We start from the raw sequence: 20914 nt of genomic DNA, 5'->3' as shown, positions 1-20914 counted from the left end.
TTTTAATACCAGTATTGAGATATGATTTACATACTATGAATTCACTTACTGTAAATGAACAGTTCATTGATTTTTAGTAAATTATATAGTCATGCAGTCATTACCCAAATCCAGTTTTAGACGTTTCCATCAACCTTTTGTCCCTTTCCAATAAATCTCCACTCTTACTCGCAGCCCCAAGTGCCACTGATACACTTTGTCCCTATAGATCTGCTTTTTCTTGAAATTTCTTATAAACCTACTCATACGATTCAGTCCTTTTTGTCTGGATTCTTTTATTTATCATAGCATCGTTGAGATTCATCATATTGTACTTTGTTTCTTTTTATTTATGAAGAGTATTTCATTGTATGGATATGCATTCCTAAAATCCATTCACCAGTTAACGTGTATTTGGGCTGCTCCCACTTTTTGTCTACTATGAATAGCTCTGCTATGAACGGTGTGACCTGCATTGGCCGAATTACTTCCTTGTCAGTCATGATGGTCAGAATGTACCTCCTGCTCTTGACTTTGGGCTCATCTAGTGACTTGCTTTGGCCAGTAGGATATTTGTAGATGAGATATAAACAGAAATGTGCTGGCACGAGTAGGTTTCTCTCCTGCACCTCTGCCACCACCATGAAAAGAGCTTTCTGGGTAACTACTGCCTTTTCTGCCTTCTTGTATGGATGAAAACATGTGGAAAAGACTTGAATTCAAACCACAGTGAAAAGCCAATCACAGACTCACCAGCGTCCTGAAACAGAGCCACCCTGCTGAGCCCAGGTTGGAGCAGCTGATCTTAAATTTGAGGCTGAAATGTGACAGGTTACAGTGGTTTAAGCCTGAATTTGGTGGTTGTTTATTACGTAGCCGTGTTGTGGCAATAGTTAATAAATACAGAAGCCATGAATAATCTGGCTCCCTCCTGCCTCTGCAAACTTATTTCATATTATTCTTACTCTTGTTCTAGCCACTAGGACAACCTTGCTGCTACTCAAACTCATCATGTAAGTTATTCATCTATGCTTTCCCTCTACCTGAAAAATCACCCCTTTTCCTCCTTGCCTAACTAATCTCCACTGAACCTTCATATTTAAATTTAAGTATCTCTGCCTCAGAGAAGCTGTACACACCTTTGCTGAGTAACAAACTGCCCTCAACCTCGTGGCTGAAACATCTGTTTTATTCTCATGGAACTGTGGGTCAACATATAGGCTGGGAAGTCCTTCTGCTTATCCTCTTCGGATCACTGGTGCAGTTTCAGTCATCTAGGTGATCAGAATGTGGGGATAGGTAGTGTAAGATTTGCCTGTCTGGCATAGTAGCTTTCAGCTGGGCCATATGTCTCCAGCAGACTAGCCTGGGCTTCTTCATAGGATGCAGAGTCCGCAGCAGCAAGAAAGAGCAAGTCTCTATGCACAGTGACTGTCCCATCACAACTTCTGATGTTCCATTGGTGAAAACAAGTCACATGGCCAAGCCCAGCGTCAATGTGGGAGGGGTCTACCCAAGGGTAGGCGTACAAAGCATCACCACGGTCTTTGACCCCAATGATTCGTGCCTCTCTAACCTGCAAAACATATTAACTCCCTAACAAGAGCCCCCGAATATCATTCCCTCAGAGAATTAGTCTCAGAGTCCCTGATCTTGTTATCTCTATTAGGTCAAGATGCAGGTGAAGCTCCTTGAGTGCCATTCCTTGCCTATAATTCTCTCTGATACAGAGACAGGAGAATAAAAAGACAAGTTATGTACCCCCAAATAGTTAACTCATAATAACATAGGAACAGGAAAACTGTAATAGATACTTCTATTCAAAAAGCGAAGGAAATGGAAGCAAAAAGACCAGTCACTGGTTTATAGACATCATAAAATACCACCAGGTGCAAGCTTTAGGCAACCCTCCCATGCTGTGGGCTCGCGCGGATTGGTTCCTTAGATTGCTATTCTCTATGCTCCTGTTTCACCCGCAATATTCGTGTCCTTATCCTCTGAGATAGCACCTCTTAACTTAAAACAATCTTCACTTTAGAGGTTTTTTCAAACTGCCTCTTATTCAAAGAAAAACGGTACTCGGAGGAAAGTCCTCATGTCCTTTAATCTTACATTGTATAAACTCCCTTAAAACCTTTTTGGGTGTGCCATGTCTTGCATTACATCCACTTTACTAGTCAAAATCTATATCCAAAATTCCTTTTTAAGGTAGCCTTCTCACACTAGACCTACCAGGGCTATTTGGAGATAAGACTTTAGTAGGATGATGCCATTAAGATTCTGAGAAACAGTAGTGTTTAGCTGAGTAGGCCTATTAAGCATAACTTTAAATCTTTTATTAGAGATATTAAAGAATTGTATGGCCACACCCTTGATTAGATCTTCAATCTGAGACAATTTCTTACTTAAAAATAAGCTGTGGAAAAAAAAAAGGCTGTGAAATAGTTTTATTTTCCAAAACAGAAGGCCTTGGTTACATTATAGCTCCTCTAAATTCTGTTGACAAAGTAAACAGGCCTCTCCCTAGCCCCTCCCTCTTCCTGTACCTTACCACACGCAGCTGAAAGGAGCCAGTGGACACTTTCAACACTCTTCCTGGTAATCTTGGCCAAATTTCCATTTTCATTAGGAATAGTTTTCTCTTCCAGTTAACTCATGACATTTTGGCACTGTTACATAAAACAGATCAACTGTTTTCCAGCTTTCAAAAGCAGTTTCTTAGTACTTCTCCAGGCTCTAAAAAAGTTTTTTTCACTATTTACAAGACTGTGATAACAGCTTCCTCACTTTTCACCCACTTTCCACCCTCCCCCACCCACCTATTTTCCATTCTGAAAGGTCATAACTCATGTGTTCGATTTTTGTATGAAAACAGCCCACTTCTAGGTATCTGTTTCTGTATCAGTTAGCCTTTGCTGCATAACAAATTATCCTAAAGCTTGTGGACTTTAAACAGAAACCATTCAACTTGGTTAGGTTTCTTGGGGTCAGTAGTTCAGGCTTGTCTTGGCTGGCTAGGTCTTCTCCTGACGTCACTGGCAGCTCAACTATGCTGGGTAGTCTAACATGTTCTTACTCAGACATCTGTCCCTGGGTGCAGGTGCTGGCTGGGTGACATATCTCCTGCTGATCAGCCTGGGCTTCTTCATGTGGTAGCAGAAGAATTCCCAGCATCAAGAGAGGGTAGTTGCAGTGCTCAGGGCTTTTCACACCTCTGTGCATTTTAGGCTTGCTAATATCTCACTGACCAAAGTTAATTGCATGGCCACGCCAGAGGAGTCAGTATGGAAGGGAACCTCATAAGGGTGTGGATACCGCAAAGTATAATTCATTAGTGACCATAACTTGGACTGTCTACCAGGAAGAATTTGTTGACAGCCTGGGACAAAGTTATAATGCATTGTTTTATACTCTGTTAGCACCCTGTACTTCTCCTTAAACACTTAATTGTATAATTTTATATTTAACTTCTGACTCCCTAGCTAAAGGTATGCTGGTTGCCATAGGGAAGGGAAGTAGGTGGATGGTCAAAGAAGGTGAAGGGGATAAAAAGAAGATAAATGCATGTTACTGGGGACAAAGACAGTATCTTGCTCACTCCTCTATCTGTAGCACAAGGAGAATGTTTGTGCACAGTAAGCACTTAAATGTCTGATGAATGAGTGATAGAATAGAAGAGTTCTAAAAGGAAGCTTTATAGTCTTCACACGTTGTTTCCATTTATCAGCTAACATATCTGAACTTAGTTGTGTATTTATTTCTTACTTATTTGTTACCTCTTCTAGAATATAAGCTCCATAGTGTCAGGAATGATACCCACTGTGTTTATAAAAAATGCCTCAACAAACTATGCACTCAATAAATCTTTAGCAATAAGGAAAGAATGAAAATTACATGAAATACATTAAATATAAATAAATACAAATATGTAAATATGATAAAATAAATATATTTTTATATATTAATAGATTGATGCTACAAAGATATTAAAATAATATACTCACTCTCCATTCAGACCAGGTGCTGGGATCAAACCTGGAGAGTCACAAAAACAAACAACCCAAGACTGAGACGGGATGTGGTCTGTCCTGAAATCTGGACCAGATTGATTTCTCTCTCTGGGAACAATTGCATTATGAGGTGGGGAAGCTGTCCTTCGGTGGGGTCACAAGTGGACAAGATGTCCCAGTTCCTGGGGTCTTGGGAGGACCATGGGTACAGACCATAACAGACAGGAAGGCAAGGACTAAGATGAGCTTCATTTTGCAGCTACAACATTGACAGAGAGAAATAAGACTTTCTTCTCTTCCCCAAACACCTCTCCAGTTATGACCAGGCCATGCAAATTCTCTTGCCAGCATCCATGACAGCTCAAAGCCCCCATATGCTGACAAAGCAGCTAGGGTAACCCTATGGCAACCGGAAGGTAAGTGACCTGTGAGACTGGAAGACAGCACATTATGATCCAAAAGAATATTATGGAGATTTATCATCACATTTTTGCATGCATTCATTATTTCTTTCATCTGTTAATCACTTGCACTAAAAATTTAATTGAACATTTATTGTTATATTGATATGGGCGCCTAACCCCTGTTGTGGAACTAGTATAGACATATCCACCATGGTGAGAGACCAATGGACTGATGGTGTTCAAAGCACCTGGTTCTACTGCCAGTTTGCAAAGCCCTTTAATGGTAAGATTTGTGCTAACACTTACTGGGCCCCCATAGTGCACCAATCTCTGTGGTAGGTGCATACACCTATGTCAGCTTATCTATCTTTACACCACCCTGGAGGTGAGTGTTATTATCCCTTAATGCAGATAGAGAAGTTGAGGCTCAGAGGGAATAAAGAAAGAACACCCTTGTGATGGAAAGAGCAGATTCTTAGCAGATTCTGAGGGTCTGTTATAGTCCAGGCTCTGCATTGGGCCTGTGCTTGGATACAATTATTTTATTTCACAATATGAGTTCTATCTGCTCGGTTGGTCTAGCTTCCAGAAAGGAGATGGGGCAGGAGGTAAAAAAAGGAAAGTGGGGCTGGAGGATGTGAAAACAGTCACCCCAGGCTTGTTGTGAAGAGTCTCCTGCCTGGCTCTTTGATTCTTTCATCCCAGACTGGCCTCCACTCCTCTCTCCCCCGGGCGCATATTCTCACCTTCGTGACCCAGGCGAGCCTTTTTTACTGTGTCTTCTTTGGAAGGATAACAAAAGTATTTTCACTGGTGCTGTTGTCATGTGATCAAAGCATAGCTCGGGAAATGGGGTCCCTCGAAAGCTGTTTATCTAAAATCTCTTATTTCACTGGTTGGAGCATTTTAAGAGAACATTCTGCCCCTTCTCTCCCAAGGGCAAATATTTCAGTTACCTGGGTAGTGGGAGCCAGGCTGAGGCCACACATACTTTGCTTAGTAAAGGAAAACACGGCCCCTGTCAGAACGTTTCCCTTTGGGCGCCCTTGCCCAGCCCCCAGCCCAGCCTGCTCCAGGCGCAGGACGGCCTCACCTCCTCTCTCACGGGGGCGTTTGAACAGTTCAAGGGGGGGAAGATTTAAAGACAAAAAGCTCTGAACCCAAGCTTAGGTGGGGAGTGTTTTTTATTACTGATAAAACACAGAATCCCTTTTCTGGGTTATTCAGATGAACCCAGAGTAAATATTTATCGTTTCAGCAAATGGGTCTGTTTGGAGGCGCTCTGGGACTCCCAAACAACTGAGCTGATGGATCACTGGGCTTCCCCGGGCCGAGGGTAGGACTGGGCACAGTTGTTTGGCACAGGGAACCCTTTTCCTGCGGCACGCCTGCCGGCGTGTGTATGAGGCTTAACATTTCCTCTTTGTGCCAGAGTTGGTGGGTGAGAGGGAAGGCCTTGCTGGGACCTCCCACCTCTAGCTCCGAATGATTTAATAGTCATATTGTCAGTGTTCCCAGAGCAAACAACCGCCTACCTCTGAGGAGAAGGAGAAAGATGGGTGGCCGGGCCTGCACCCCTCCACGAGTTCTGAATGCCCTGCTTTCTTCTTCTGTGGTCTCAAGGGGATGCAGGGTTCACCCCCCTTGGGCCCAACACACACAGGAACATTTACATACATGAATAAATGAAAAGGATCCATATGGATACACTACACTGAGAGATTTTTGAGGGTGGAGGCTATTCCTTATTCATATTTGTGTTCACATATTGCCTAGCAATGCCTGGTACAGAGCAGATGATTAATACATACTTTTTGAATGAATACACAAATAATTATAACCATTTATTGAGCACTTAATAGGTGCCAGGTGTTGAAGAAAGTACTTTATAAGCATTTTTTAACCCTCCCAATGGACCACTGACCTTGGTGCTGTTACTCTCCCCATTTCACAGATAGGGGTGACTTGGCAAGACCAAGTATTTAATTCAAGGTTACACAGCCAGTCGGTGGTAGCAGGAGATGTCTGACTCCACACTTTCCTCTACAAACTTATCTACCCAAAGCATAAGTTCAAAGTATTTCTACAATTGTCACATACAAATAACAGTAGTTTTATCACCAAGATGCTAAAACCCTACCTGGAGGCCTTGATTAGGCAGTGTTTCTGTCTCAAACATTTCCTTTTTGTCCATTCTCCTATCCCCAATTTTCAGAAGTGGAATGGAGATACCAGCTTCAGAGAAAAGATTTTAATACTGAGCAACAGTGCAAGAACCCTGGTGCTGGCCCCCTTCCAGCAGCACAGATATTTTCCTGAGGAGAACTGGTGGGCTCCTGGCTGTATCCATTTTCTGTCACTGCCAAAATAAATTGTCCCAGACTTAGCACAACGCAACACTCATTTATCACCATGTGGCTTTGTAAGTCAGGAGTGCTGGGCCGGCGAAGCTGGGCTCTACTCAGGGTACCGCGACCGCAATGGAGGGATGGGCTGGACTCCTACCTGGAGCTACTGGGGGAGAACTTCCTTTCAAGCTCCTTCAGGTGTTGACGGAATTCAGTCCCCTGCAGGTGTAAGATGGAGGTCCCTGTCTGCTGGCAGGCTGGGGGCCAGGGACTGCAGTTTGTTCTGAGAAGCTGCCCACATGCCTTCTCATGTGGCCCCTTCCATCCTGAAACGGGCAAAGAATACCAGTTCTTTCTCTTGTTGGAAACCTTCTGACTTTCTCTTTTGCAACCAGATGAAGAAAATTCTCTACTTTTAAAGGCTCCTGTGATTAGATTATGACTATCTGGATAACCTCTTTTTAAGGTCAACTGTGCCATGTGACATAATCATAGGAGCAATTCACAGGCTCAGGGGATTAGGGTGGGGGATCTTGGGGACCATTTCTAGAAATAATTCCTGCCATACTGCTCTTGCTTATAACTGAGGGCAAGATAGGTGAAAGGATTATGGGGAGGCAAAGGGGACCGAATCAGGTGTGCCTTGTGTGGATAAAGTGAAGGTTCCTATGGCCAGGATTCTCACCTGGCCCTGGTCAGCTAGCTCACTACACAAGTGTGGGCAATACATTGTTATTGACTATATAAAGAGCTCCGCCCAGGGCTCGGTACGACACGGTGGCACCGCTGCAAGGCTGCAGGAGAGCAGAGCAGAGGCTGGAGTGGTGGCAGTGCCGAGGACAGAGAGGCCAAGAGGTGGAAACTGGCTTGCTGCATGCAAACTTGCTCTGAGGGAACAGGATTTTAGTGACTGACCTGCCACTGTGGAAATAAAGTTGGGTATAAACCCTTTCACTCCAAGAACATTCTACTGTCATTCCTTTGGTCACACTGAATCCACAGTGAACTTGCTCGGGGCTGAAACCCGTTGGCAAGTCACCTTGGTAGTGGCCTACCCCATTCAAGAGTCTGCCGAAGCAGAATGGAGGAATTGCATCAAAACTTCAAAATCAGGTGAAGCACATCAGGACAGAGAAAAAGGAAAAGGAAGGTGGCACTTACTACGCTTTTGATAAATGTGTATCTGTGAACTATAGTGTTACATAGAGGAAGGGAAGGGAAAAGAAACCTTCACACATTACTCGGTTGCATAAGAACAGTTCACGTGTGTGTGGAGTCCTTTCTGTGCTCCAGTTCTAAGTGCTTTACGTCTTTTAATTATCTTCAGATAAGTGTATGATATTAGGATATTATCTCCATTTTACAGATGAGGGGCAAGTAGATTAAGGAAATTACTAAACATTGCATAGCTAATGATTTTTATAGACAGGCGTTGAAAGCAGACAGCCTGGCTTCTGAGATAGCATGCTCAACCTTTATATTGTATGCATCATAGCCTATTATACAGTATGCATCTGGAATCATAGCCTTTTAGGGATCCATTCATGGAAGAAAAGTCCAGGTCAAAAACTGGAACATAAAATAGATGTCTGTGGATTTGTGACACCTAAGCCAGAGGTCAGACAGGTCTGGTGGAGAGAGCCTGGGATTTCAAGTAAAGATCTGGTGCCCAGTGGCAACCATGAAAATTACGGAGGTTGTAACCTTGGGCAAGTCGTTTCAGTTCTCCGAGCCTGTTTCCTCATTTATTACATGGGGACATTAACATCTGCTCCTCAGTTTTTAAGTTGTCATGTAGTTCAGTGGTGTGCAAACATCATTTTAATGGGGTATATAAAGCTAAAATAGTATTTCCATCTGATGTGTGTGTTTTGTTTCTTTCAGATCCCTGGGATTATGTGCCGCCAAGATGGAAAGACTTGTCCGGTAAGAACATCTTTTATATCTTCAGACCTTGGTTCTTGCTACCTACGCGTTTCATGTTAATCCTTAAAAAACTGATTCGTTCTGTTTTGTTCATGGTGCGCCTTTGTTTGTTACCCTTTGCACATGTAAAGAGGGGCTAATGCCCCTGAGGAATTCCATCAAACGTCAGTAGAGGGCATATTCATACAGACTGTGGGGGAAGAGAAAGTGAAGGTGGGGGAGAGTCGGAGCAAGGTCTAGCAGGAGACAGATAAAGTCAGGCTTCTCCAGAAAATCAGGACCAAGAGGATATACGTAAGAGGAGATTCATTACAGGAACTGACTCACATGATTATGGAGGTGGAGGAGTCCCACCATCTGTGGTCTATAAGCTGGAGGCCACGGAAAACCAGTGGTGTAATTCAGTCCCAGTCCAAAGGTCTGAGCACCAGGGAGCCGATCTCTTGAGCGCAGAAGGAGTTGGATGTCCCAGCTCGAGCAGAGGGCGAATTCATCCTTTTCTCCGCCTTTTTGTTCTATTCCGACCCACAACTAAATGAGTGATGTCCCCCCAATTGGTGTGACTTTACTCAGTCTAATGATGCAAATGATAATCTCTTCCAGAAACATGGACACACCCAGAAATAACATTTTACGAGCTATCTGACAGCCCATCTGTTAGCCAGTCAAGTTGACACATAAAATTAACCATCATGTGGCAGGAGGGACAGGAAAAGCTGAGTGAAATTCTGTGGGCTCTTACTTTTCTCCACAGATGGGTAGAAGGGGTGAACGGGAAGACTGGGGAACTCAGGGGAAAAAGTGATGGTTAGAAACAACTGTTTTGGAAAAAAGGAAAGGAAATGGTGCAGACACATGTTAAAGAATTCTCAAGAAACAGTTAGAGCTTGGCTAGGGTTGGAAATCATAAATTTGTTATGAAGTCAATTAGCATGATTATGAAATTTTCCTCCAATAATTCACAGCTGGGGAACAGAAGCCAAACTCCCCAGTGTTCTCTTGAAGCTCAGAAAGAAAAAATATTTATCTAGCATCAACAATTCATCTCTTCATTTCTACAAAAATATTTATTGAATACCTACTATGTTCGAGGCACTGTTCCAGGCATTGAAGATGGAGCAATAGCAAGACAGAACAATTTTATTTCCAGCTTGCAATTTGTGGTAAGAAACAGAATGGTAAATAGACAAATTAATACATAATTAAGGTAATTGTAGATTGTGATTTATATGTAGTCAACTGTGCATGTGTATACTAACATTCACATCTAAATACATATGTACATATCAATATATACATATGTTGCTGTGTACATGTGTACCTATCATCACATTGATCACAATAGCTTGTGAACTCATTTTATAGATGAGGGTCAGAAAGGTTAAGGATCTTTCTCAAGGTCACATGGATCAAAGCCAAGCTTTGAACCCAGATGCCATGACCCTAGGCCAGTGCTCATTGTATTATTTTGTCAAGATATTCTACTGAGCTCTCTGGAGTTTGCAGTCTTCCTGGAGGAGCTCTAGGATATTAAGAGAGGGGCAGCAATGCGGGCAGAGTAGGCTCTGGTTAAGCTTTTATCAATATCCTACCAGGAAAGTACGGTTAGCATTTCCTTGCAAGCTGCTTGAAGATGGTGTTGATCTTCCCTTGATGGCAGTTATTCTCTTATTCCTAGTTAAGTTCCCAAGGCTCAGCAGATGGGCACATAGTAGGTCCTCCCTACATTGTTAATTGAATCGATCAATTCAGGTGTTAAAATGCACCCAGCAAGGGGTATGTGGGGAGGACTTGGTGAAGGGGGGAGCCTAGTAAACATAATGTTCTTCATGTAATTGCAGATTAATGATACCAAAATAAAAAAAAATAAAATGCACCCAGCAAATGGTAAGAGTTCCATCAACATTGTTATTATTGCTATGGTTATTGCTTTCTTTTTCCAGGTAAACTCATGACTTAAAAATCAGGAAGTCCTATATTAGTGATCTATATGAGGGAGGGTTTCTAGTGGTTTATTTGCCTTTAAAACAGGCAATTTCCTAGGCTCTCAGGTATATGCCCTTAGAGGAAAGAGACTCCCTTTGTCGATTGCTCTTGAGGAGGCATTTGCTGAGTACACGGGAGACCATTTAATGAGCTGAAACCACAGCCGCCTCTGTTTTACTTCTCTGACTTAAAGGAAAGAGCAGTGTTGTCTCTTTTCCCCTCAAAGACCTTCATGTTAACATTCCAGCTCACTCAGCATCACCTGAGTCAGCACATCCTTGCAAACGATGGGCTACTTCAGTGAACAAGCAAAATGGTTTATTTATAAGCCTCTTTCCCAACTGGGATCCTGGGAAAACTGCTGTTCTCAGAAGTAAATAAAGGTCAGGATGCCTTAATATATACTCAATGGAAAGTCTAGCGATGGTTCTTTTGTGATGGGTGAGCCTGGGAACTCTGAACTCTTCCTGGGTATGTCAACATACAATTCTAGGGGAGAATGTGCCACATTGAGACCCTCTCAGCAAGTTTCTTATCCCCTGCTCCCACCCTAGTTGACTCTCAATATGTGGACTGTTGCAAGTTTCTTAGCTGGTCTGTCTGCTTCACTCTCTGCCCACCCTCCCTTCATTCTATTTACCAAGGATGGTCTATATTCCTTATTCACAATCCCTACCACTTCAGCTCCTCTTTCATAAAGCTGAAGGCATCACATAAAAATTATCATTGGTTCTAATTGTTAGCCACGTGGTGAACAATGGGCATAATCACTTTTGTCTGTTTGTATTTACACCTCAGTTTCTAGAATGTTTGAATTCTTTATATCTGGTACAAAGATGACATCAAGAATATTGGTTGAATGAATAAATTATATTATTTTATCTTCAGTACTATCTCGTCTGGTATATAATATGTATTCTTTACAGGTTTCAATCTGAGGTTGATAATGGCTAAGTAAATTACCCAAGATGGTTGGAGAGACCCAGATTTAAAATGCAGGCCTACCTGATTTCAAAGCTCATTTGTTTAGCCAATATCCAATTCTGGCTCAGAATGACATTTAAGCAGCTTCCCTAAATAACCTCACACAAGTCTAGTCCCTTGTCTGCTCAAGTTCAAGAAAAACCCATGACCTACTATTGTCAGCATGCTTCCCATGTTGGTCCTCACTTTATTCAAATCCTACTCATCCTTAAATTCCCGTCACACCCACCATCTTCTCCAAAAAGCCAATCCAGATGGTCTCTACAATAGACCCTCCTTTGAATTCCTACCACCAGCTCAGCCAAGACTCACACTTGGATGCTAACTAGTTGCATGGTAAGATGATTCTCAGGGAGTGTCTTATTAGAGGCTTATAGTCACCAGAGGGTCTGATAAAGGGCTGGACACCAGGCAGGATCTTAGTAAATGCTTTTTAAACTAAATCATGTTACATGTGGTATCAAACCCTGTCAACTTCTAGTTTTCCCCATCAGCAGTAGTGAGGGAATATTTACCAGAAAGGACGTTCTCCAGTCTGAGAAAATGTCGCAAGCCAGACAGCAGTTTGGACCAGTCCCAAGGAGCAAAGTTCCTCATTGCCTGGGTCGGGACTGGAAAAGGAGTTTTTTTCCTGTGCTTCTGGGCATTACTCCCAGACTCCCCGAATTTTTGAAATTGAGCTTCTGGGAACGCAAAGTGCACACATGACTCCCCAATCCCAACACACATAGGCACACACCCATTCCAGGGAACTTCAGCACAACCAGCCTTGTGACCAAGAATCCGAGAGCAGGGGTGATGTGGAGACATGCACAGCAGAACCACATCAGTGCAGTTTTTAGTGTGGGTTTTGTGTTGCTGAAAAGCAAGGCAAGAGAGCGGCCTCACAAGTGAAATGTTGGCGATATTTCTGTTGCATTGATTTGTAAATCATCAAATGGAATCCTAAATGCCAAGGCCTGTAAACCTATTGCCACTGCTCAGTCCTTCCCTTGTAAGGTTGGCAGAGTTGCAAGCTGGGATAACACCAAGGTATTTTTAGCAGTGCGTATTGATTTTTTGTCCTTGGAAGCTACTATATTCTATTATAACCCAAAGACAACCAATGAGAAAACCCAGCTGTGGCAACATCTCATTTAAGGCAACAGCATAAGGATGACATTAAAATAATCATACGTTAGGCAGTATCTGAAGTTATAGTACTTGGATATTCTGGCAGAAAGCCTCACTCTTGAATGCTTTGCTTGCTGAATAATGTGTTTTGACTGAGTATTCGATAGCAAAACTATTAGGTAAATGAAAAATTTAAGATGCACACTTACATGATAGCAAAGCATAAGCAAGGGAGGATAGTCAATGATAACTGCCATTGGTGAAAAAGTCAGAAAAACCTGAAAATGTATATATTCATTACAAATGTGTTTGCTCTCTAGGCTTTCTGTTTGCATCAGTAACATCATCCTGCAGGAGTTGAAGTGACTTGTCTTAAACCTCTGCTGCCCTGTACCTGTGCAGTACCAGGGAGTCTATGATCTAGATTTTGTGAATTTTCTTGTTCTAAAAAAAACACTGAGATGGGCAACCTCTCCTCTTTTTCCCATTAACCACATCTACCATCAAAGCTTTCTGTGTCCAGCCTAGAACACTGTCATATCCTGTGTCTGTCTTCTCATTTATTGCCTTTTTGTGTAGGAGGAATATTTTCTTCTCCTTCTAGAGTTTCCACCTGGGTCCGTACAACAGACTCTTTGCACTGTTCTCTAGGAAGTAGCATTGACCCTTCTCTCCACTTCTGCTCTCATTTCTCCCCACGGGAGGGGGTGTTATCAAAAGGGTTCATGAAATTAGTAAGGTATTAAGTATGCATGATGAAGGCCTCTTTCCTCCTTTATTTTGCAAATTAACTTGTTATTGAGACTCACACATTCTTGGCTTCCCTGCTCTAGTCCAGCCTGTTATGAGGAAGCCAGTGGTTCCACAGAAATGTCTTTTTCTCAGGAATTTTATTAGGAAACTTGGTTGTGATAATAGCTCAAGCCATGGTCTCCAACCCAGTTTTATCCATAGGACACAGTTAAGTTTGATCTCCAGTTACCTGTCTTCTAGATTGGTCCTCAGGTTAAAAATACATCAAATTATCACACTAATTTGTTCACTCTCAATTTGTAAATGAGTCTCCAAATGGTTAAAGATCTCTTTCAAGGTCACACAGATATAAAACTCAGAGCCAAGATCTGAACCCAGGTGCTATGACCCAACGCCGGTGCCGATTCTGTTGTTTCTCTGACCTGTACTGCTGAGCATTCTGGCCAGGTGCGGGGAGTGAAAGACAGGCGGGGAAAGGACCGGCTGGGGTGGGTGAGAGTGAATTAGAAATGGCCAGAGAGAAGGAGCCAAAGGTGATGAAGACAGAAAAAGGAGGGATGTCCTGGCTTGGAAAACAGGGGAAAGGGGGCCAAGGGTTCACAATTCCCTGGAGGATTTCCAGGATATTAGGAGAGGGAGGCCAGTGTAGGCAGAGAGCAAGCTCTGGTCAGGCTCTTAGAAGTATTCTCCTGGGAAAGCATGATTTTGCATGTCCTGTGAGCTGATGACAGCTATTCTCTTATTCCTATTTAAGTTTCTGAGGCTCAGCACAGAGAGGCACACAGCAGGTCCTCCATATTGTTAATAGAATTGATTAATTCAGGTGTGTATAATGCACCTAGCAAATGGTAGGTGCACCAGCATATAGTAAGAGCTCCATAAGCAATGATTATTTTTGCTATCATTCAGAATCTGGTAGACAGAGCCAAGACTGCCCAAAAGACTTCACTTTCAGAGTTCCACTGTGATCACATGACCTGCAGCAATCTCCTAATTACTCTCAGAATGCTAGAATCTTACATGATGTTCCTGCTTTCAAGGTTAGGTAACATGGGTGAGCTGATATGGTTAGTGGCTGATGCAAGGCTTTGGTCAGTTCTGGCTGGCTCCAAAGTTCAGCCTCTTAATCTGTCACTACCACTGGTCTTTTCTTAATTGCTGAACATGGGTTTTACTATATAGAAAGTTTGTGAAGGCAGAAATCATTTACAAATAAGCTTTGTCTTCTCAGACTGCTTAGTACAAAACCAGTACACAGATTTGAGAAAATATTAGTTCAATAAATGGATTAACAATGTTGCATTTTTTTGCAAAGCTTTGAACCACATTCCAGGCCTATGTAGGTATCTTTAAATGTTGATTCTGTCATTTGCTCTTTCTTCTGGTTTTACGCCATCTGTGCATTTGATTGAGAGCCGTCTGTATTTTATAGAGTGGAGGGACATTGTAATAGTCACCTTGTGCTTGGATTCTGAAAGCAAGTTGCTGAGTTTGAAACCTGGCTTCCCCAATTCTTCTTTGGTTACCTTGGGCCATGGGTTATTTTTTCTGTTAATAGGAAGAAACTAGGGTCTTCCTGAGAATAGTGTAACAGCTATAATCCACTCTATGTGGTATACACTTTGCTAACGTGTTCATGAGACCATAAGGAGAGACCTTGTCATATATTGTTAATATGAAGGCAGGATGAAAGTTACTTCTTTCTTTTGTTTAAATATTCTAATGACTTCATCAAACTGGGAAATAAAAGCTTAAGTTCTTCATAGTGAATTTATGTGGGCTTTCTCGTATCCCCATTTGGTTTGATGTGTTATAACCACACATATTTTACATCATCGGTCCCAGAATTTTTCCTCGGAGTGATAAAGGAACTCATCTGTTCATTGGTTCTGGAATCAGTTTTTTCCCCCTTTTCCTGCTTTCTGATACATTTCATTCTACATGAATCTACAACATGACGTGCAATTCCTCCGTACTCGTATTAGCAGGATCTTTTGGTATCTTGGGATGTAATTTGTCTGCATCTGGAAACTTGAATGAATATATAAAAGATGGGGCTCGCTCCTTAATTACCTTCTCACCTATTGTAACTTTCAGTTCCCTCTTAACTGCACTTGTTCTTGGCCTTTCAGTTTGAAAATCATGCACTTTGATATAAACAGGTGCCTAAGAGCTAAGCGGTTCTGGTTTGCTCTGCAGCCTTTAACAGCCACCTGCCACAGCCGTGGCTTACCTTTCCCTGCTTTGTACATGATTCCCTATCATTTAGAGCCGCTGATCAGAACGTAGTTCTTACTGGGTGGAGTTCCCTAGTCCATTCCTATCACAGAAGAAATTGGTGTTTCAATAATATTGTGACATGCAGCTCAATTCTGTTTCTGAAGATATTTAGAGAGGAAGCTGTCGGGTCCTTTCTACCAAATCATTTTGAAGTTCAGCAACTCAAACTTTTGGGAATATTTTCCTACATCTTCCTTGTCCCTCTGTTTCCAGTGTGAATATGACATGCAGCGTTAGTGGTGAGGCACAGAGGGGGATCTGTATAAATTACTGTCCAAACCTGAATACTTTGAAAAGTGGAAAGGCCACCATTACAATTACAGCAACACAACACACTGGGGCTCTTCAGGGCAAATGGAATGCAGGCAAACCCTAGGCATATACAGCAATATTATCAAGGTAGCCAAACTAGTTTTTGTACTAAAGAGAAATGTTAGTGCAGTAAACTAGAGATTCATAGCATACTAATTAAGATGGGTAGCTTAGAATCAGAAGTGACAGATATGGAGCATTTATCCTTTATTCAAATGTTATTGATGACTACTCTGTGCCAAGCTCTGTTCTAGATGCTAAGGTCACAGAAACCCTATCCCCCAAAAACCTCACCATCTCTCAGAGGACATTGGATGTGATACCTCTTTGTCTTTAGGTGATGAAAGGTGATGGGGGGGGGTCCAGACGTGGGGGAGTACAGATCTGAACCGGAGCTTGGTTCTGCTGATTTCCAAGTCCTGTTCTCACAGGTGTATCTTAGTTGCACATAGTAATGATGTAGAGAGATGACCCTGCCTGATCTTTTGTTCCTTGCCGTGGGGGCACTTTTGTTTTTTTTCAGTGTAATAAGTTTGGTGATTTACGAACATAAAATATTACACATTTGCTCAGGCTGTTTGGGGACTGAGTAATAATTTTGTCTCTCATTGTCAGGGTAGGGCGCAATCCTGTGTCTGCATTAGAGTCCAGCAGATGTGGGTTTGGAGGTGAGCTGTGTTCTATACTAACTCTGTACTCCATCTCTCTACTCCTCAGCTTCTCCATCTGCAAAATGGGGACAATAATTACTCCCTCATAATATTATCATGAAGATCCAGTGAGATGCTGCTCATAAAGCACGTAGCACACTGCCCAAGACAAAGACCTGATTTTGCCATAAACAAGTAGCCACTCTTGTCATTATTACACCTTTCCTGGTTACTTTGTCTTTCCTTGCCATCCAGGCATAGCTCTTTAGAGCTCACCAATCTGGGCTCCAAGATTTTCAGAGCTTGTTGGAATTATCAGATCCAAGCCTCCTGTTCTATAGATGGTGGAATTGCTCTGGATCACACAGCTAGCTAAATTATTAATCTGGGAGTCAAAAACAGGTATCCTGACTCCCAATCCAGCAATCATTCTTACCTCATCTTATTCCCAAAGGCTCCCAAAAGGACCTTTTATTGCTCAAAAGTTTAGACCCCAAGTGAAGCAGCACCTTCCTGACCAACACTGAACAAGGATGCAGTGGGTTTCATTGATTCCATAGCTAATCAAGCCACCAAATTCCGTGGACACTTGAATTTCATTAATCTGGACAGGACCTTGTCCAAGGCAAAGATACCAGGAGTAAAGCGTCTTTCACCTGCTCCTTGTAACCATCCATGAGTAAAAATGAGAATTCACGTATTGCCGCAGCAGAGACAGGAAGTTATACTCCACTTTGGCCATGAGATTATGATTTGTATTAATAGCATTGCATGCTGAGATGCCCTGACAGTTTCCCAGCCATTGCTTGCCGCTGCTTCCCCAACCTGCCACACTCTGGAGAAAGCATGCATAAAAACTCCTAATTATTTTCTATAGATTTTTATTCTTTTAGCAATTCCTAGAATAAAAAGATAGTACTGTGGGAAAAGTGGTTGCCATGGAAACTGACCACGGATAAACAGTCTCTTACAGCCTGGTGTGAGGCAAGAAGATAGGCACAATCCACAGAGCCCAGGAACAGGTAGATCTCGGTGGGTCATGGCGCTCTCCCAGCTCTATCTGCATGGCTGTTTGGACCAGGAGCACTGTACGTTTGCCTGTTTTAAGTGACCTTGACAGTATGAGGGGAGGGTGTTGTGACATAGCTCCAAGTGTGTCTGACACAAGGCAAAGCAGCCCACTGGATCCATAGACACTGCAGAGCTTCAAAGAAACATTTTTCATTGACTTTCTAAAGGTTTGCCCTGGGCTGGAAGCAAAGCTACGTGGATTGTTAGCTCAGGTGTACTCCTGCCTGCCTAGCCGAGGGCTGTTGGAAGGTGGCGGATATGATGCTTGCCTTAATTTACCAGCTTTGTTTCTTACAGCTTAGCACAGCAGTTAAATACATAAACTTGGGTTCACCCCTACTGTGTTCAAATCCTTGTTTCTACCTCTTACAAGACAGATAATTTTAGGCAATTCTTTAGCTCCTCTAATCTTCAGTGCTGTCATCTGCAAAATCATGATGATAATGATGATGACCATGATAACCCTTTCCAAGCACATTTTCATACAATTTAAGACTGTGTACCATTTGGTCCACAGTGTCCGGCATGTTTGTTTAGGCTCATTAAAAGTTAGTCATTGCAATTGCTTATAAATTAAGTGATTTTTGGCAAGAGAGAAGACATTATGTTTCCTGTAAAAACTATTATTTTTAGATCAATCTTACTTTGTAGTAGCTGAGTGGTTTAAGTATGCTTAAAACTCACAGCCCACCCTGCAAGATGGATATTAATTTAATATTAGTTTTACATATATTAGTGTTAGTTACTAGAATATCAGTGATATACATGCATATATAATATGTAATATGTAATATTAATATTGTATGTTACACATATGTAACACTATGTATATGTATATAATATGTATATGTGTGTGTGTGTATATATATATATATTTATATTTATAACCCAAGTCTCAGAAGCATTATAAAATATGCATTCAAATGAGCGCTTTTTGTAAAGTACATTGTAAAATTGTAACGTGTCATCATTCTTATGTTGCGAGTGCCCTCTGTCCAGGTGCTCAGTAACTAAACGCAAAAAGAAGTGCTGAGTTAAACTTGAAAAAAGTCTAATGGGAATTCACTCCCTGCCTCAAGTTTCCGCAAAGAGAGCCGAGTAGAGAAATGGTTAGTCATGTGTCTCTTGGCACAAACTCACGGTATCCGATACCCTTTCCTCTCCCTTGCTTCTCCGATATCCTTTTCAGCTCCTTTGTGACACATACTTATGCTGTATGGATGTTGTGTTCCCCACTCAAATGTTCTTTCCCTTTCCCATGACTGTCATGCTGTCCTCACAGCCTGAAGTGTCCCTCCTTTCTCCTTCCTGTCATCACCCCACTTCCCTTATCTTCTTGCCCAGACTGTAGTGATCCTGTACACCACACTTAACATCAACTCCCTGCATGGTCTCCTCATGATCAACATCTCATAAACATCTGTGGTGGTAACCCTGTATCACACGCACATAGCGTCTGTTTTGCACACTACGCTATATTAATAATGTGTGAGGGTTAGCAAGGCCTTCAATACTCCTAACTTCCCACAGGGCTGGCGTAGCATCTGTGTTATCTTGTATTCCCAGAGGGAAGCACAGCGTCCGGAACAAGGGCATGTTCTATGCTTGTCTCTTGAGTTGAATAGACTCCAACCAATAGAAGATGTTTTTAGGGTCTAAACCTCCCTATAAAAATTCCCTGTCTACCGGAAAATACACCAGAACTCGGGCTCTTATTAGGGGGTTTAAAACCAAATGGCCTGAGTCTGTTTTGGCCTTTTCACTTATTAACTCTATGATTTCGAGCCAGTCCTTCTGTAACTCAAGTATTTATTAATACTTTTTTTTTCTTTTCTCCTCTCTCTTCCTTTCAACAGCATCCTGTGTGTTAGGATCTATACTAGATGCCAGACAAAAGATCTATGCTAGCACAGGATCTATACCAGGAACATACAAATTCCCCATTCTCAACATTTAGATGAACCTAAGTTTGGAATAGTACAAGGCTTAATAAGGTCATAAAAGTAGAAGCCAGTTATGTCAGGTAGAAGCCAGTGAGGTGAGGTAAGGCTCACAAAAAATGGAAGCAGTAATACCATTTGTAAGAACTTTATGGATTTTAATTCCTCATACTACTTGCAGTGCTGCTATCAGAGGTGAGTAGAGTGTGTTTGTATGAGGAACAGAGAGTCCCAGTGCACAAACAGCTGCTTCTATGTAGTAAAGTAGGTTATAAGCAACTGCAACTGTGAGAATCCCCTTCGTAACCATTCATTTGCCAGCCTGCTTTCTGAGTTTATGAATATCTACAGCCAGGCCTTGAAAAGCAAGTCCATAGAACAGATAAATTTGATGAAGAGGCCAAGGAAAAGGACAAATTGGCTGCTCAATAGCTGTTCAGGGAGGATAATACAATGGCTCGAAGGTCTAGCCAATCAAGCATGGGAATGAATGGACTTTAAATGAGAGCGCAGATGCTAGCATCTCCAGCCCAACGCTGGGGTCCGAGCCTCTCTTGCATGGTATCTGTGCCACGGTGCTTGGTTGTGAGTATGGGGTGTTGCCGAGAGTAGCACAGGGACTGAGTGAACCATGCATGAGACAGAAATAAGATGTTAGGAGGTGCTAAAAATGACTCTCATAGCTTTGCCAGGAGTCATATTCACGAACATTTGCTGATGTGTACTCTGAGCCAGCATTGTATAGGTCCTCTCCCAAATGTGTATCTTAATGTTCATTGCAGACATGGGTCAAAGAACATGTTATATCTAATATGTAAAGGAAAACAACAGTCGATAAGAGATTCAATTACATACTTGAGGAAATACAACTATTAAGAAGCGAAATTAAGACAGGTCTCTTGTTTCTAAGTCCAGTACATTATCTTCCATCTGCAGATACAGACAAGTATGGTAGTTTATACCATTTGGATTGCTTTGGGGGGAGCTCATGCTATAATTTGTAGCCTCTCATTGATATCCATAAAGGCGGACTAACTTTTTTGCAGTTGCATAAATGTTTACATTTTGGAGCATGTTCATTTCTATAAGTTGCTCTGGAGAGAGTGATGGACTAATCATGGAAATACAAGAAGGGCTTCTGGGGATCCAGAGCAAAAC

At 42.1% G+C, this 20914-nt stretch overlaps 1 long non-coding RNA gene across 2 annotated transcripts in view; it reads right to left on the bottom strand.

Annotated features, from left to right (window-relative positions):
* LOC118972818 (uncharacterized) overlaps positions 1–9394 on the bottom strand; it is a 30337-nt gene extending 20943 nt beyond the window's left edge. Inside the window, exons 1-2 of one of the 2 annotated variants that reach the window (XR_005061918.2) lie at positions 8995–9394; positions 6899–7067 (exon numbers count right to left, since the gene is read on the bottom strand). This is a non-coding gene — a long non-coding RNA (uncharacterized lncRNA). The remainder of the gene's footprint in view (positions 1–6898; positions 7068–8994) is intronic. The other variant, XR_012128524.1, reaches the window with a different exon arrangement.
* Between the last annotated feature and the right edge of the window lie 11520 nt (positions 9395–20914).

The sequence above is a fragment of the Manis javanica genome, chromosome 2 (genome assembly GCF_040802235.1).
Source record: "Manis javanica isolate MJ-LG chromosome 2, MJ_LKY, whole genome shotgun sequence".
Classification (NCBI taxonomy): Eukaryota; Metazoa; Chordata; class Mammalia; order Pholidota; family Manidae; genus Manis; species Manis javanica.
This window is presented reverse-complemented; position numbering and strand designations above follow the sequence as displayed.